The 15,404-nt window shown below is 51.3% G+C and overlaps 1 protein-coding gene across 3 annotated transcripts in view; it reads left to right on the top strand.

Moving 5' to 3' along the window:
* Window positions 1-15,404, top strand: part of PRICKLE2 (prickle planar cell polarity protein 2) — a 108,965-nt gene that overhangs the window by 43,567 nt on the left and 49,994 nt on the right. The window contains exon 1 of one of the 3 annotated variants that reach the window (XM_030043716.2): window positions 5,869-6,087. The exons of the other annotated variants lie outside the window; for them this stretch is intronic. The gene's annotated coding sequence lies outside the window, so the exon portion shown is untranslated. Of the gene's footprint in view, window positions 1-5,868; window positions 6,088-15,404 lie in introns of those variants that run through there. 3 annotated transcript variants of the gene reach the window in all.

Raw genomic sequence — 15,404 nt, 5'->3', positions numbered from 1 at the left:
TGTGCTGCAGAAGCCTGAGACCGCTGGGTTTCCAGCGACTGGCAGGGTTTAGGGTGCTCGTACGTCCTTAGACAGCCTTCGTCCTTCCCATCCATCCACCCTCCTGAGAAGCTCCGTCCGTGGTGGAGGCGAGAGGTGCCCATCCCTTTCCCGGTGAACCCGGGTGTGATGAAGCAGTTGCTGGTACCAGGCGTGGAGGAGGTCTGCGGTCCCTCTCCGCTCTGCTCCTGCTCCGTTCCTCAGGCTCTGGGCGTTTCTGTGGAGCTCAGTGCCCGAGGTGATGAGAGCGGGGTGAAGAAGGGAAATGTCCACCGTGACTCGTGGCAAGGGACCACTCGGTCCAGCGACGAGCATCTCTCGTCTGCGCAGGGCATAGCCGAGGTGACGCTTCCCAGCGGACAAAGCCGCAGCTGAAGTTTCCGCTCTGGGGAAGCCTGTTGACTGCAACTACAGAACGTTTTAATATTTAATGAAGACTTGAAGAAACGTCATGATTCACCCATCTGGGCTTCAGTGGCACACGGGTAGTTTGGAGCGTGCTTCAGCCGCTGCAGCGATCGCATGTGCAAAGCAGCCGGCGCGGTGCCTGGCTGGCAGCAGCCTGAGCAACAGGGCTCCTCGCTTCTGTAAATTTTGGGCAGACAGACAGGAAAATCCAAGCCCCGAGCGTGGTGTTCATAAAAATGCCTGGCTTTGTACCGGACAGCCCTTTGCGTGGTGGGGATGCTCTGATTTATTGGCGCGTGGGGCTTGTCGAGGTGGGACGGTGGGGCTCGCATTGCTCGGGAACAAATTCCGGTAATCACTACCCATAGACCTCTCTGGGGTTTCATTTCCAGCAGCCCTTAATTCAAGAAACAGTTTCTGTCACTCTGGGTTCAGCCACAGGCAAAGAAATGGATGAGGGAGAAGTAAGTGGTATGTCCTAAGCTGCGGGAAGGAAGCGGTGGTATTTTTCATAATTTGATGCATTAAAACCGTAATCTTCCAGTTCTGTTTCTGGGCATCCTGGCTGTCTCGTATATCTGTGGGCTCCTACAGCAATATATTCTTCTCCAGGTTCACACATGCTATTCTGGCAATACCAAAAAAAAAAAAAAAAAAGAAATAAAAGGCTTGGGAGGGGGCAGGGAGGGGATGTGATGCCAAGTGGAACAGCTCTGTCTTACCCGCCTTGAAGAGAAATCATCCGAATGCTGAAGGAGACAGGCTCCATTGCGCAGATTAATGTGCAGTGTTTGAAAGCAGCCAAGAACGTTTTATACACACACACGGCAAGGCTGGAAGGAGCTGGGCGGTTCATCTCTGCAGAAGCCATTCCTTTCCCTAAGAGGGCATTTTAAAAAAAAAAAAAAAAAGAGTACAAAGGTCTCCGGGAGCGCTCAGCCGCTCAGGCAGTTTAATTGGCTGAACATAGCGCTTTACAGTTGGGATTAATATGGATATTTCTTAATAATGTGTCACCTTGTCAGGAGTTTCAGGGTCAGGACTGCAAGGCTGCACGGTGCTTGCAACTAAAGTTCTTGCCTTTCCTTCTGTTTTTTATTATTACAATAGCTCCCATTAGTGCATATGGAAAGGAAGATGTCGTTAAGTTGGTTTCTTCTTTTCTTCCCATGGAACTAGTGAAGAAACTGGAAGGACGAGGGGAAGGACGGTCTGCAGAGCTCGGCAGTGACGGCCGTGGCGTGGGTCGGCTCACAGGTCCGCGCCAGCTTTGACCTGCGCATCAGGATGCGCAGCCTATCAGCGTAAACATGGTGAGCTCAAACCTAAGCAAATCCCACCAGAAAGCAAATAGAAGAAGTGATTTAGCAGTGCTCAAGATAGCTTAAAAGGACCTGAGACCGTTAGCATTTTTACAAGTATTTTACAATTGATCTTCCTGCCTTTTATCTCTGTGGGTCTCCCCTGAGTGACCACCAGCACTGGGATGCCCGTGGGGAGGAGGCTGCTCTTCTGTGCCCTGATCCCAGGCAGCTGGGGCGATGTCTGCTGCCGTTGTTGAGGGTTATTTTGCTTTTTCTCTGGTTTTCTCCTTTTTCCTCACTTTTCTCGCCTTCCCTCCCCATCCAGCAATTTCAGAGGGGGCTCCAGGAAGCCCACATACTTGATGAGCACGCGTAATTGCCACCAGCCCTAATGGGATGCACTCAGAAGAAGGTTTCTCTAATTTCCCCGTGCTCCTGTCTGCCCCTGCCCCCCTCCAGGAGTGATTGCCTTCACGGGTTTATAATCAACGGCTCACCCACCGCAGAGGAGAGGTTCCTCTGCCTGGAGACACCGCAGCGCAGAGCAATGAGGCTGAACCCTTCCCTACTCTCTATAAAGTCGTTAGCGGCACAAAAACGAGCAGCAAGCGCGCAGCTGATAAAAGTCTCAGCAAGGCATTTGCTCCTATAATGACTGTCTTTTATGCATAGATAATTTTGATAGAGTTGCACTTCCGAAGCCCACTGTCACCAGGGTGGCGTGAGCTGACCTGTTAATCATACGAGAAATTAATGGGAATTACAGCTGGCGGCGGCCCCTCTCTGAAGAGCTGGTTCAGGGCGTAGCACCCGAGGGGAATTTAAAAAACGAAGCAGTGTGTGTCGTCCCTTAGAGCTGCAGAGAAAGTGTCAGCAAGTCGGTTCCCGGGGAAGAAGGGGGGGTGTGGAGGAGAGAAACTCCAGGAGTATAAACACCAAATGAACAGCCTAATTCTGAGGAGCACGAGCACATGTGCATTTTCATTGCATCCACTTGGTAACTAATGGAGACTTTTAATTTAACCAGGAGGGAGCAGAGGGAGATCAGGGCCACCAGGATTTGCAGCCTTTGTGGTGGCTGTACCCAAAGGAGACCCAGGTGAGATGGTCCTGTGTTACCCCTCTTGATGGTGCTGCTGTGGTGTAAACTGGTTTAGCACCATTGACTTGAAGTGAACTGAAGTCAAAGGATCCCTGCTGATGCTTTACACCACCTGAGGTCCTGGCTGTCTCCAGATGTTACCAAACAGCTACTAGATACTTCACAAAGTGTTTCCTTCAAGTTTTCTTTTTAGGGTAAGTTTCCTTTTAAAATGCCATATATTCATGTAGTCTGCAAAGATTAAAAGAATAGCTTATGTCTTCTGTACAGAAGACCCATAAAGTCCTTAAATATGCTTTATATTGGTGCCTCTCAAAGGAAGAGTTGATTGCCTGGTCTTAAATATCCCAAATGCGGTCCCTGTGTGTCTGAACACGCACACACAAGAGCTCTCTGAAGAGCAGTCAGAGAGGCTGCTCAGAGAGACTGTCCTTAGAGGTTTATGAAGAATAACACAGCAAGTTGAATTGAAATGCTGTTGTCATTTGTGCATTTAAAATGCACGTGCAGTCCGGGGTTTGGAGGAAATGACAGCAATTAGGCAGCCCTGTTAATAAGGAGCATGTTGCTGGGAAGGGGACAACGATGATAGAATGAGTCATTTATTCTTTTCCTAATAAAAGGAAGATAAATGGCATTTGGTCAGTGCCATGTGTGCACTTCAGGAGTTTTTAAAGTCTGTTTACCAGTTTTGGGACTAATCCGATATGGAGGAGGGGCAGGTTTTCTGCAGAATTAACAACTGCTTTGTCCTTTGGGAAATGTGATGAAGTCATCCTCTTCCAGGGCAGCTGGAAAGCCCTGGGCGAAGGCAACGTCCTTCCCCAGCGCAGGCGCTGGTGGGACCGTGGCAGTTTTTCTGTCCACGTCGGCTCCCTCCGGCAGCGGTGGGGATTCCCCGTTTCGCCGCTGAGCAGCGATGGTCCCGCAAGCGCACGGGGAACAGCGTGGCCGGAGGAGGAGGAGGAGGAGGACCTGTCTGCAAAGAAAGGGCTGTTTTGGGAGCAGCCGAGCAGGTACCCGGAGCTGGGCATCCCGGCTGGCAGCGCTGCCCTGCGGCCGCAGCGATGCTGTGGGATGGTGCTTTCCTTCCCTGGCAGAGGCCAGCAGCGTGGGTCGGGACCCGAAACCTGCAGCCTGAGCACGTTGCAACGGCTGTGGCTGCGTGGACAGAACCCTTACCCACCGGTCTGCCACGTGATGGCAAACCAGGGGGTGAAAGCCCCCATGCAGAATACATGTCCGGGAAAGGGGGAGCACCTCTTGTAAACGAATAATTTCTCGTTGGGACCCTCAGGATGTCATTTAAGGACTTAAGACCAGGAAAGAAAGTACACTGCGCTGCTCTCCGTTGTTGCTATCTCTGGCTCAGCTGAGGCTCGCGCTGGGTGGCACGTGGGTGGCTCTAACTCTGCGTTTGTTATGGGGAAGCTCAAAAGGTCTCCGTTTGCCATCCAATGTCTAGTGGTGAGGTGCTGCTGCTCACCTACCGAACAGCCTGGGGAGAATAAAGCAGCAAGGAAAGCCCAGACTTGCAGGGGGAGGGCGAGGAGAACATATTTTGGGTAGTCTGTCAGTCAGCTTGACACTAATTGGTTGCAGTAAGTAATCGTTCTCCATGTAAATTAGACTCCAATTTCCTCTGTAGTCTGTCTGTTTGCTGTGTGGGCTTCGGTCTCTAATTAGGCTCTCACATGGTGAACCTGGGTTATAAGCTGCTTCTGTTCCTGGAGAGCCAGGCTCAGCCCTCCCCGAGGCTGCCTGCGCTCTTCCAGCCCCGCTCCCGAGTGGGATGGTTCTTAGAACAACACTGCCAAGTTCAAAATAAATTCTTCTTTGAATGTATGTTTCGATTATTTCCTTATTTAAAGCTTGCTACAGCAGGGTGAGGGGGGCGGGGGGGGTAAAATGCAAGGGGGCTTATTGGACTTACAATGGGAATACCCTTCGGAAACGCTTCCTCTGCGTTCCTGGAAGCCCTGCTCGCTCCTCCATGAATAGACCTCATTGAATCGTTAGCCTCTGTAAAGGCCAGAGCAGCTTGCCTGCATCTGGATCCTGCTGCCTGTCCGCCGGGACACCCGGAGCGCATACCGCTCGCTCCAGCCCCCTCGCTCGGAGGTAGCTGTATGTGCGCATTCGAAGCTCACCCAAACACCGGCCCACGTTCTGGAGCTGCTCCAGGGTTGCACATCTGTGACGGAGTGCAGAAATGTGCAGTTGCGCGAGAGGCTTTTATCCCCAGCCGTCCGTTGTTCGCAAACGAAGGCAGGGTTTCTAGGTTGCCGCCTGCGGTGGGAAGCTGCCCGCGGTGTAGCTCTGCAGTTTCCGAGCTGCTGCCAATAGCCCCCGCCTTAGCCCGAGCGTCAGAAGCGAACGCCGTGGTCAAGCATCTAGATTTGTGTGCAGTGGAGAAAAACATGTCTCTACAGCTAACGTCTGCGCCAGGCTGCAAAAAAAAGGAAAAACATATGTGTCGGCCAGCCAGGCTGTTTGCCAGCAGCACTTTATGATTCAGTAGTTACCTTTGTGAAACTCGGTATAACTTCAGGAACCACGTGCTAACCGTTTCTATAAACCCCCTCCTTACGTGCTACAGTCCTGACCCAGATGTGTCAGCGGTACGGTTGGGCATTCTGATAAATACTGGGTTTGTTGGTATCCTGATATTTACCTTATTGACTTTTGATCCGGGGATACACGCCGGGAGTTGCTGGCTTTCGTCAGTGCACTCACAAGGCTGTGGTCCCCTCGAAGCAGGCAGATAAGAAACTCTTTTGGGAGAAAGAGGTGAAGCAAATTGAGCGTGGGGCTTTTTTATTGCTTCTCTTCACGTGATTTACATATTGGCAAGGTAACTTTGCTTTTATACCGCTAGTCAAAACTGCAAGGGATGTTGGCTCCGTGGAGAGCTAAATTTGGGTAAAGAGACAGGATTGGATTAGGGCTTACGATTTTTCACCAATAAGCTAAAACTGCGGCGGGCGTCACGCCGCCAGCTGGGGCAGCAGCCGGGGAGCCTTCCCTCCCCAAATGACCGCAGCCGTTCCCCGGCTCGCAGGCAGCCTCCCAGCCCGGGCACCGCCGCCGGAGGATGCGCCGTGGTCCACGGCACCGAAGACGCTCGCCTCGCCACTGCCCATCCTTCCCATCCTTCCTTCCCGTCCTTCCCTCTGCCCTTACCCGTTACGCGGGGGTTTGCCAGCGCGTGAAGTGAACGCCTGTTTAGCCCGGGTAAGTAGTCGCACCCGATTTATAGCCTATGAAAGTATAAGCCGCTTTAATGCTGTACAAATGTTTGCATTGGGAAATGATTTTCTTTTTTCAGCCCTGATTCCTGCCTGCCTTTGTAAGCGCTGGTTCTCGCTGCAGGCAGGGGCTGCCGGGGGCCAGGCATGGCCCCGCCGCCCCCCCTCCGGAGCAGGGATGTGCCGTATCCCTTGCTGATATCTGACACAGAGGACATGGTAAAACTTTTCCTTGATGCAAACGTGACTTCTCTCGCCAGCCCCTGAGCTGCTCCTGCTTTTTTTTACTCTGTTGAAAAAACCCCCGAAGAGTAAAACCCTGCGGGAGGCTGGAGCTTATCTTCAGCTCTGGGTTTCCAAACTTGCTGTGTGTCTTCTCAGCTGTTGCGAGGATTTGTGTGGAATGACAAAATGCGAATTTGGAACCTTTGGCAGCTGTGTTTAGTACAGGATAAAGGGTTATTTTTAACTTTGGGACGTTGGATTTTTTTTGTCTTTGTTCACATGAATTCAGGAGAAAATGTCCAGTTCCTTTGAGGCAAAACAAAGGCTTCTAAGTACTTAATCAAACTTGCTGAATTCAATTGCTTTTGGATACTTTAGGACTTAAGCAGATAAGAGGCTGTGTTAGTGACAAACAATATGTTTGCTTGGAAAAAGGGGGTTCATTCCTGCCGGAGAAGGCAGAGGAGCACTCAGCCTGCCGGACGCCTGCTCTGGGCAGAGGTCCTGGAGCTGTTTGCTGGGTGGGGGTGTTTAACAGCATCCTCTGTTTGCCTTTGTTTAGGCAGCGCAAATTATTTGTGTGCTTTAGGATTCCTTCGGTCTTCCAGCAGATGTTTTATCAGTGCAACTGGTGGAGTAATTAGAGAGAAAGAGATGTGCTGGTGTGCAAACAGCCCCTTGGGGGGGTGGGGAGAGAAATCGCAGAGTCTGTCCCAGGAGCAGCTGGCTGAGGAGCAAAGTCAGCACAAGATGCTAAAAGCAAAACGCTTATGGCCCAATGTATTTGACTTTATTTCTGCAAAGGGATTGTTCCCCCTCCCCGCTGCCGAAAACAGGCGGGGACTGCGTCCTGGGGCGGAAGACTGTGCTGCTTCTTAGGGCGAATTTCTCTCAACGTGCGAATCGTTCACTCGGGATTTTTGCAGTGGCGGCTGGGGGATGATTAAATATTCCGTCTGCGGGAAATTACCAGGAGATTTGAGTATTTTCCGCAGTGGCTGGTGGCACCAGCAACGGGGTGACATGGGAGCCTCCCTGCGTGTAGGTCGGCCCACCTGGAGGTTTAGAAGGCTCCAGTTGCATGAGCGTATTTTTGCTCTGCTACCATTTAAATAATGGCAGCAACATGCTGATTCCTCTAACGATCTTGATTAAGTTATCGGTTATTTCCTTAATTAGCTACTTGATCTACTTACACCTTAAATGAGTCTATTTGTTCACCCAGAGGAGGGGAAAAAAAAAAAAAAAGCTGCTGTTTTTTCGCTTTTAAAAGGTTTTTTCTTTTCCAAAAGGCAGCTGTCATCTTAGGTCGATAAGGGAGCTTCGGCGAGCTGGCTTCCCCAGTGCTGCCACATCAGGGGTCTATGGGACGGTCATGGTGTTAGCGTGGTGACGAGGGGACCACGCCGGCGGTGCTGGAGCATCCTTCCCCAGCAGAGATGCCTTGGGGGGGCTGGAAGTGAGCTGCTTTCCAGAGGCTGAGCAAAACAGCACCGTCGCTTTATTCGTGAAGGTGCTGACCTATAAATCCAACCAGCCGTTTCAGGCTGGCTGTGGAAATGTGCTGGCGTTTGCAGATGTGACGCCGAGAGACGGGCGGTGGTGCTTCCCAGGGGCTGCCTCTCCTGGCGGCAGCGAATTTTAAACGAGACAGTGTAGATGTACGTTTATTCCTGGCATCAGTGTTACGCAGACAAACAAAACACGTTGAAGTGGTCTTCCGAATGCTCTGCTTGCGTGTATTAACAGGGCTTGGGCTGGGGTGGTGTCTCAGGGCCAGTTCTGGAGGAGAAAACGCATCTTTTAATCTCCAGTGGCCTTTAAATTTCCCCTGCATTAGCATAGGGCACTGCATTGACCACCCAGTGTCCCTGCACAGCACTACAAAAGCAGCCTCACCAGTTGGCACCAGTTCTTCACCAGTATTGCCCACGCACCACCATTTGTTGCGTGCTCTCCCAGACCTCAGAATAGAGAGAGACCCAAATTTTTCGCTTTGGAGACTCCTTGTGATACATGGCAGCCGCAGCCTGTGCTTCAGACGAGTCTATTTGTTCATGCTTTTGTACTGTTTGTTACTCTTAATGATATTCCCCTCGTTAGCCTTAGCTTCACACCCTCCCTGATGCAGAACTCGCTGAAACACGTATTGCGAAATGAGCCTGCTTCCATATATAAATTGGAGAGACAGAAGTTGGGACTCTCCCAGCTAAAACAGAACTAAATGCTTGCCCTCCAGTTACATTTTAGCATCTGTGCCAAAAAATTATGGATTTGGGAGGAATTACTAAGAGTTCTGACATACCCAAGCTTTATTCCTTTGAGCCTTTTATATTTTTAGCAATTTGGTGTGAATTTGGACCGTGCAACTTTCCTCTCTCAGAAGAAACCTTTCCCATGGCCCACGTGAAAGCCAGAGCATCGCCCCGCGATGCAGAGCCGCGGGGAGCGGCACGAACGTGGCTCCGGTGCCGGCGCTCGCTCCGGCCGGGACGTGCTTGGATGGCAGCGCTCGAAATCCCACGTGTCGTGTTTGGCAGCGCGCGCAGACCCCGCACCCGGTGCTGCCAGCCCTGCTGCCTGCGTTGGCTGACGCTGGGCACTCGGCGTTGCTCTTGTGGTTTCGGGTGATCCCAGGAGAATTGCAGCTTTTGGTTGGGTTTGCAAAATAGTTTCTGAGCTGAGGGTTGGTGGGAAGGACTGGAGTCTATCAATTCTAATGGCCCAGAAAACAATATCCTAGTATTTTTATATCCCGATTCTTAAATGGTTGTCACGACGTCACAAAAGCAAACGCGGTGGATCTTGTGGTCAGCTGTGCTTTGGAACCACAGACGAGCGTCACAGAAGTTGCAGTGCCAGAGCAGCGATGGTGACACCTCTGGGCGATCCACGTTGCCTTCCACGTCTGTCCTGGATCGCTTGCGTAACCTCGGACAAATCGTGGACATCCTCCAAGTTTCAGAGGGGGGAGAGCAGCCGAGCTCCTGCTGCAGCTGTGCCGGGGTTGGTGTCGGAGCAGAGCCAGCCCCGGGGTGGTACCCAGGGACGCCTGTAGCTGGACGGCATGCGCAGTGGGCCCCCGTTGTGGCCAGGACCTCCAAATGCAATGGAAAAAGACAATAAAACCAGACAAATAACTGCACTCAAACAGAAAGTATATTGCTGGCTTGTCCCCTCGGCTTTTCTTTCTCTGCAAATCCTGGGAGGAGGTAGCTGAGATGAAATATTTGCTCTGACAGGGTTAGATTTCTCTTTACATTCCTTGGAAGTTTGTGTTTGGATTTTGCCCTGTTGGTGTTGGTTTATGCAGTGATGTTTCCAGCAGTTCGATCGCATGGGTATAGTTCCAACTCTTGGTATTCCGTGCAAAGATAAAAGTGAAAGATAGATGGGCCTGCGTAATGAGGTGGCTATTTAATCACAGCAGGACTCACAGGAAAATGTACATTAAATATTTATGGAATGGTATTCATTAACATCTTCACTGTGTTGGCACTGGGCAGTGCCGGAAAGCTGTCAAGAGAATCGGAGTCTGTGTTACGCAGCCATAGACCTGGAAAGAGCCGCAGCAGAGGAAAGGCATGAACGCTTGCTTTGTTACCCCGATGTATTCCTCGTAGCTAGCATTGCATTTGGAGTTGCAGTAGTAATCAGGTTTTCAATAGTTTCACTTACAGTTCTGAAAATGCTCACGGTAAATATTTTAGGTCTGATTTTTCTGACTGCCGAGTCTTATGTGAGCACAAGTGGCTGACACCGAACCCCTGATTGGCGGGCAGGCAATTAGAGAGATAAGCCTAAGTGACTTCATGTGTCTTCTTTTTAGATTGCTCAAGTCTGAGTTGCTGTAAAGGGCTGGGATTAGCAGAGATTGAGTCCTCAGGGCGCTGGAAGTCGGCTGCGGCTGGGGGCCTGTGTCCAACAGCAGCTGTAGGTACCGAATTACGGAGTGAGTTAGCTGTGGGCGTGAAATGATGCCAGAAAGATTAGAACTGATGATAAAATGGTATTAATGCTTGATTCATTAACGGCATAGAAGGTATCAAATTACTCTGGTGCTATAAATCTAAAGCGTTTCTTACGTTTGTTAAGTGAAGCTACCTTAATGGTTGAAATATGTTTCTTTGCCGACCTTTGCATCCTCAGATACAGGATCACGGCAAAGGACATCAGACTTCCCACAGCATAAGTGGAAGGTCTGAAGCAGTAGCAGCCTGGTGGATTAAATACTCCTTTGGGATGAGACAGGGTCTTGTGTCAGATTTTAGGATACCTTGCTCTCCGTCAGTAGGGCGAGCCCGAGAATGGCCCCAGACTCGTGCCAAAGGCTGTACCGGTTGCACAGCTCTGCCAGATTTGGGCTTTGGAGCCAAGGGTTTGTGTCCGTGATGCTGGCCCCGTCCCATGCCGTTAGCCAAAAGAAGTGATGTGCCCAGCTCAGGCTGCGCCCGCGGCCACCTCCCTCGGGGGAGAGAAGGTTCGTCTTGGTATTACTGTCGCTGGGAGACAGCTTTGTCCTGCCTTTTAACAAGCGTAAAAGGGACATATGCAGGTAGGAGAGCTACCTCCTTTACCTGAATGCCTGTTGGATAAAATAAACGCTAATCTTGACTAATTAGCTAATAGACTCACTGCGGATGTCTCTGCAATCCATTTATGTACTTGAAAGTCCCATTAATTTCCACTGCTGCCTTACAGCAGAGCGGCAAGTGAAAGGCTCGACCATGCTCATGCTCTTTGCTTTCCGATACCTTTTTTTCCCCCCCCATGCATGAGAAAGGAGCCCTGCCGCTCCCGGTGGCAGTCACGAGAGTCGCGTGGCTCGTGCCAGGCGTGCGGCACGGAGCACTTCTCGCTGCGCCTCAGCCTCTCGTGTGTCGTGTTTTGTCGCTTCACATAAAGCGATGCCTTGTAGCACCCCGCGTAGACAGCTTTGATTAACTTGCCGCTTATCTTTTTGGCTGCGTAACTGGTGGTTAAGGTGTGCTGACTGGGAAGGGGACTGCACGGGAGAACTGGGTCCCGGCCGGGGAGCCGGGGAGGATCAGAGTCGCAGCAAACGGCTCTTGCTCCTCTTGGTGCTTTGACGTGACGCTTGTCAGGGAAGTACAAATGTGTTCCTTCGCACTGGGAAATTAAAGAAATCTTTGGTCTGGCATCACACGTCACAGTTTTTCACCCTTTGGTGCGGTGTTTGTTGACATGCTGGTTCCAGCAGCTCGCCGCGTGTTTGCAGTTACTCCTGAGCTCTCCTGCCCAGCCTGGCTGGGGCTTCTTTCACGGAGGGGTTAAATTTCCTCGATGTAAGCGTTTTCTGCTTTCCAAGCTTGTCCTTATTTGCTATCTCCATGCTCTCATTTTCTTAAGCGCTGTAGGAAACTGTCTCTTGCATGAAGAGCTTAGAGCTCACACCTCCAAACATCTTCACATTAGACGCTTTTTCAGTGTCTAACGCCCACAAAAATCGGCGAGAGCTGAATCCTTAACTGCTGCCAAATATCCAGATATCCTGAGCATCTGCCTGCTTCCCTTGATCACCTCTGTTAGAGTAAGGGCTGGCAGAAAGGAAGGGAGAGGAGCAATCCCTCCTGGAGCGTGAGCACCAGGAATGATTCAGAATTAGTCTGGGTCTAAGCCGCAGTGTAGTTTGCAATTTGGGACCCAGAGCATGTCACGTAAGCGACTTTGCAACCGCTGCGCTGGCTGCGGATGATGGTCCAACCCCTAAAACTGGTGGTTAGGGGTGGGAGCGGTGGAGCAACGCGGGTAAAGCAGGTCACTCTTTTCCCTTGCAGTGGGCTCCCCAAAACGAGAAAAGCAGCAGCAAGCGGCTGTTTGAGGTACCAGAGGGTGTGTTTTGAAGAGCTTAGTCCTCAGCTCCCCAAAACGTAGGGAAGGCCTACTTGAATTTCGTAGCAGAGATCCGAAGGGGAGCAGCAAGCGCATCTGATGTCGGCTCTTCCGAGCCGCGGCCACAGCCAGGAGCAGCGCGGGGCGGCACGGCGGCGTGCCTGGTGCCCGGCTCCCGTGCCGGTGGCACGGGTCCTGCTGGTGAGCCGCCGGCAAGCGGTGTTTTCACCTAAATCCCCAGCTGATTTGAAATGAGCATCTACCCTGCAGTTTCTCCACCATTTTAAATACGTTTCCAAACCAATTAACTGTTGGTGTAAAAAAAATCGCTGCACTCCAGCTGGGTCACTGTATCTGCTTTCCAATCCTTTGAAATATTCTCCTATCAGGAAGTCCTCTCTTGTAAACCAGGGCTGCTTTGGATTTTGGTGAGCTGTAGAACAATTTTTCTGTGCTATATGCGCACTGCAAACCTGGCATGGATGGGGGCAAGTGTGTTTCAAAGGAGTTTATCTCAGAGATGCTTCAGAGAAGGATGTTGGACATGTGCCCATCAGAGGAGGATGGATATATGCCTACCGTAAATGATCTTTGTCTGTATTTTGTCATTTTCTGTAGGATGGTTCATCTCTGAGGCTCCAGCAGCTTTAGAAGGTTGAGTACGGCAGGTTTGTCTCAACTTACAGGTGACGGGGTTTTGTTCGAAGCCATGTGCAAAATCATAGTTGATATCAAAACTAAACCCGGTTTCGTGACCCTTCTGTAAGCACAAGGTACTGCTTCCTCAGGTGAAGGTGGAGAGGCTGGGAAAGCAGGAAAGGGCTCTCCTCTGCATCTTACATGGACTAAAAACTTTACCAAAGTCAAAACTTTTTTCAAAGCAGCGCTGTTCAGAGTACAGCAAATGTCAAAATCCTTCTTGGCCATGGGTTTGTGCTGGTGTGTGTAGCAGACGCTCAGGGAGGGGAAAGCAGCTGTTGAGCTGTGATTGCTGCTTATTACACTAATTATAATAGTCTCGCCGGTACCGTGAGCTTCTCTTCTCCTTCCCCCATCTGTCTGTTAGGCCATCCATGGTTGCTCATCTTTTTGAGATATGTGTTTGAAGTGCTTAGTACTGCAGGGAGCGTGACTGCGCTTCCCCACGCTGGTACGAGGGAATGATTGCGGTTTGCACAGAGAAGGAATTTTTAGGATTGAGCTGTTTGCCCTGACCACGGCAAGGTGAGGTGTTGCCTTGGCTCTGCAACTCCACATTTCCAAGGATCGCAGCCAGGTGAGCCACCCTGGTCTGGAGCATCCCAACCTGTTTGGGATGGAGGGAAGAGGACGATGTCCGGTGCTTGCTTCATTGCCTTTTTCCTCTATATTTGGGTTTTTGCCCTGTAGCAGTACAACCAGTCTAAATACTGGTCAGAGCAATCCCCTCCAGTCTGGGCACGCTGCAGGAAGGTTCCCAGCTCTAACCCAAAGAACATCCACTGTTTTCCAGAAATGTCCTCACCCCTCTGCCAGGGGAGCCTGGCCAACCCTGCCTTCGGTACCACCGCTGGCAGCGGCTGAGCTGACCCCCAAATTGCTGTGCTTTTGTGGCAAGGAGACACCGTAAGTTAAACGCTCAGCAAAAAGAAAGAGCAAAAAAGAGTCATCCGCTCTTTTGGATGCCCACCTGGTTTTTATTTCACTGGTGAGGAGTTACTCGTTGTCATAGGGCGCTCGCTTTGAAGAACAGCCCGCTCCAAAGCAGCCAGCAAAACGCTTTCTGAACCACGAAACAATGGGACTCACTAAATCTCTAGCAGCAATAACTGCTTCTAAAAGGCTGATGTATTTAGTCCGCTCACGTTTAGCAAACACGTTTGCTTCGCCCTTTGAAGATACTGCTGCGTGCAGCACGGCTCGGTAGGGAAAAAAGAGGAAGAAATGGCCTGTGGTTTTCAGCGTGTTTAACAAGCAATGGCTGACGGGAGCAATAGCATTCAATAATGCTGGCGTCCCCCGGTTAATCGCGAGCGATGGGGTTTCTCCACCCGTCCCGGTCCTCGAGCTGCGGGCAGGATGCCCTCGTGGGCTCGTACGCGCTGGGAGCGCCGCGCCGGAGCCTGAGGCTGGTGGAGGGCAGCAGCAGCCCGGCACGGTGACGCTGGTGTGTCCGCGAGTGCGGGGCACCCCCGAAATCCGCCGGCTGGGGCTATCTGCGAGCCGTGCCTCGCTGTGGCTGACGGCACCGACCAGCCTCTCGTTGTAGGGTGGCTTTGGCCCTTTGCTAGAGGCTGTTCCCAGGTTTGGGGGGGGCTGGGGCTCGTGCAGCAAGGAGGGATGCTCCCGTGATGCCGCCTGCACGGGACCCATCCAGGAGAGCGGGGACAGGCTGGGACCCCCGCTTCTGCGCGACCCTCTCCCGATACGGTCTTAATCCCTCTCCGCGGGTCCTGATCCCCCCTGTTCCTCCGGCAGACGATTTAGTTGCGTTTCCCTATAGATCACGGTAAGATAAAAGCGTGGCCATGTTTTACGATAAGGGAAGCGGGTTTAGAGGGTGGCAGGTTATCCGAGGGAGGGATGCGGGTTTCCAGCTGCACGCTCGCACCACCGCGGCCGCCTTTGATGAGGGCTGTGATTGATGCTGCGTTTGGAGCAGGCAGCCGACAGCCGGCGACGCGCTGACCTTTCCCTGACGGGCTGAGCGGCTCTAATGATCTTGATGGGGCTGGCGATTTGTATATTGGGTTTGATGTACGAGGCTTGACGCGGCATGGAGAAATGGGACTGGGGTATGACTGACAGCCCTTTCCCATTAAGGATGGTGAGGCACAGGCTGATTTCCAGTGATTTCTTTCAGTGGGACTGTTTTGCTGAATTATATTGGAGCAGAGAAGTTTTGCTGTTAAATATCTTCCTTTATGTAGCTTCCAAGCAGTTCAAGATGAGAATGAAGTAACTTGCAGGCCAGAAGGCTTATAGCTAAAAAGGCTGTTCAAATTATACACGTAAATTAATTAATATTTAGTGAATTATTTTTACCCTGACTTTAATGTTCAGCCTCCTTAGGCAGATAAAGCAATGCAGTAGCTGGCGTCCGGGATTTTTTTTTTGTAATTCAGCTGTATAAAATTTCAAACCCTTGACTTCTTGCAGGCAACATTAAAACCTTTTAATTTCCATGAGTTGAGCTGTGTATAAATCACACCCTGGTTGGCACATCTCATGGGTGCTTGTGGCAAG

This window comes from Aquila chrysaetos, chromosome 20 (assembly GCF_900496995.4).
Source record: "Aquila chrysaetos chrysaetos chromosome 20, bAquChr1.4, whole genome shotgun sequence".
Taxonomy (NCBI): domain Eukaryota; kingdom Metazoa; phylum Chordata; class Aves; order Accipitriformes; family Accipitridae; genus Aquila; species Aquila chrysaetos.
Note: the sequence above shows the minus strand (reverse complement) of the source record. Positions and strands in the feature narration are given on the sequence as shown.